Genomic DNA, 3,069 nt, shown 5'->3' with positions numbered 1-3,069 from the left:
TCTGCGTGTAATAGAGGAACGCTTCGTCGACGATGATTGTATCAGCTTGATAACGAATGGACCCCGTGATAAAGAAGCGTCTCTAAGGCAGTGGTATGTAAACGATAACATTCGTGTAATGGACTGGCCTGCCCAGAGTACTAACCTGAACCAATGGAAGACCTTTGGAATGAGTTAGAAAGTCAACTTTGCTCGAGACCCCAACGTCCACCACGACAACTTACTTTCGTTTCGTCTGTTCAGGGAGGATGGGCTCCACAGACATTCCGACACCTCATTGAAAGTGTCTCCATCGGAGTTCAGGCGCTCATCAACGTAAAGAATGGACACGATTCATATCAAAGAATGTCAAATCAAACACCTTTCAGCTGTCGAAATTTCCAAATTTTTATGTTATTGGGCTATCGGTTTTGGCGATATATTCACGCCACCCTCAGGCCCCTGGCCGCGGTGTAGGAGGATTCTGAGCTCGTTTCTGGTCGAATCTTCCTACACGTCGGTCAGGTGGCCTGAAGATGGAGTGATATATCGCCGAAACTGGTAGCTCAATAAAATAAACAATTAGTAAATTTAGACGGCTGAGAAATGTTTGATTTCACGAGGTCCCGCAACCATCTCTGAAAAGATGGAAATACAGACACTTCATATCAGTGTACACACACACACACACACACACACACACACACACACACACAGAGAGAGAGAGAGAGAGAGAGAGAGAGAGAGAGAGAGCGCGTACGCCCGTAGCTATGATTCGCTTGGCAACGTTCCGTGCTGTCCCCACCACACTCGTCTGAATCTGGTTCAGCCGGTTGTGGAGGGAGAGAGAGCGCTGAATTCCGGCCAAGTGTATCGTGTGCTGAGAAGTTGTTCCGTCAGTTTCCGTAGTGTAGTGGTTATCACGTGCGCCTCACACGCGCAAGGTCCCCGGTTCGATCCCGGGCGGAAACATTATTTTAAAATCGTGCGAGTAATTCAGTGTTTTTTGAGCGAGCTTAGTATGTGTAGTTTTATACTGAAACTGCGAACAGTGGCGTACAGACAAGGCGAATAAGTTTTTCATCTCTCCAGGAATGAAGTTTCGGCAGGATTGCAAAGTGACCATAACAGGAATAAAGTAGGCAGGTGTTAACAACAAACGTATTTACAATCGTCCGCAATGAAAGTATAGATGTATCCAGATGGCAATGTAGGTAATAACGTGACTTGACCTTGGGAGGTCTTTTTCCATTTTACGTGTTAGATGTGGACAATTGATCCCCCTTTAGTAATATTATGATGATTCAGTTTGTCGTATACGTCAAAAGTTGACTCATCGCAGAAGCAAAGTTATTCTTTGCATCAGTATTGGTAACTGTATCCACTGCAGAGTGTTCGCACTGAGATCTGTCCGACAGACAGACGTCGTGCCTTTCGACCGTGGTCTTTCCGCCCCTCTGCCTGCTGCAGTACGCACTGGTTTTGCAGCCACTCCGCAAACGCCTGAGCTACGTTGTGTGCGCTGCGATCCGAAACTGATTATGAACGCTGCCTGTTTCCGTGACTGGCGTGTGCCGAATGCGGAGCTGAAACAGTTGATCGGGACTCTTGCCCGTCTTCCACACTGTGTCCGATAGTTCCGTCGCACTTGAGTATTGGACAGCATCTCTATGAACTTGGCTACACACTGAAATTATTACTGTTTTCAAATATGCTAAAGCTGGATAATGAAAAAAGAGCTTCGAGTTTACTTGTCACACATTAAAAACCAGTTGTTATTATCTACTACAGGTTTAAGGTTATTAAAGTTAAATTTATGTAGATAGTTTATGGATACCTTGTTAATTAATCATTCACCATGTCCTAGTTGCGTAGTATCATATGTTCGTTGATTATCTTGTGTTTACTTACGTCCGCAACCTAGCAGTAAATAACAAACAAGAAATCCCACCTGGACGGTCAACCAATTTATGTGCAATCACGATTTCCGCATGTGTGCCATCCTCAAGTAACAGGTTGAAATATAGGGGGTGTAACAAAAAAGGCATGACCCGACTTTCAGGAAACATTCCTCACGCGAAGAGGAAGAAAATATGGTATCTGGACATCGGTCCGGAAATGCTTTATTTCCGTCTTAGAGCTCGGTTTCTAAAACTCTTCAACACATTGATCGTGGGAAACAACCGCCGCTGCCGCACTGAATCCCCGGAGAATTGCTTTCTGCACTTTAACGGAAACCAAGTTTGTAATAACTTCAAACAGTTGATGCTACGGCCTCGCACAGTTCGTGATGAACACTAAACAGATGATACGAGAATGAAATTTTCACTCGGCTGCGGTGTGCCGGACCGAGACTCGAAATCGGGACCTTTACCTTTCGCGGGCAAGTGCTCTACCATCTGAGCTACCCAAGCACGACTCACGCCCCGTCCTCCAAGCTTCAATTATGCCAGTACCTCGTCTCCTACCTTCCAAACTTCACAGAAGCTCTGCTGCAGACCTTGCAGAACTCCTGAAGAAAGGTATTTAAGCAGGAACCCGTTGAACATATTGGAAACACACTGTAACCTATACATCGCTGTATTTTGCTGATTCTTAATTCAAACAGTTCTCTTTGCAGCGATCTGACGTGAGTATGGGATGCTCCGACATAGAAAACACGCTTCGTGCGAAACCTGACCGTGTTCCCAGAATGAGATTTTCACTCTGCAGCGGAGTGTGTGCTGATGTGAAACTTCCTGGCAGATTAAAACTGTGTGCCGGACCGAGACTCGAACTCGGGTAGAGCACTTGCCCGCGAAATGCAAAGGTCCCGAGTTCGAGTCTCGGTCCGGCACACAATTTAATCTGACCGTGTTGCCTAAAACGGAAATGCGCATCTGTGCTTTATAGATATTAACGTTCCTCGATTTTAAGTGAAAAATATTGACAACAGGTATAGCGGACAGCCAACCAGGTGCAATTAATGGTGTTTTCAAATAATCTCCAATATGTTTTCCATGCATTGAAACCCGTATTCCTCAGAATGATAAACAAAGTTCACATTAACAATCAGTTGGTAAACCTGTCTCCACATGACATGTATCAGCA

At 45.2% G+C, this 3,069-nt stretch overlaps 1 non-coding gene across 1 annotated transcript; it reads left to right on the top strand.

The window, feature by feature from the left end:
- Positions 1–878: 878 nt before the first annotated feature.
- Positions 879–951, top strand: Trnav-cac (transfer RNA valine (anticodon CAC)). The gene has a single exon. It is a non-coding gene; the product is annotated as a tRNA-Val (tRNA).
- Positions 952–3,069: the final 2,118 nt, after the last annotated feature.

This window comes from Schistocerca serialis, chromosome 10 (assembly GCF_023864345.2).
Source record: "Schistocerca serialis cubense isolate TAMUIC-IGC-003099 chromosome 10, iqSchSeri2.2, whole genome shotgun sequence".
In the NCBI taxonomy this organism is placed as follows: domain Eukaryota; kingdom Metazoa; phylum Arthropoda; class Insecta; order Orthoptera; family Acrididae; genus Schistocerca; species Schistocerca serialis.
This window is presented reverse-complemented; position numbering and strand designations above follow the sequence as displayed.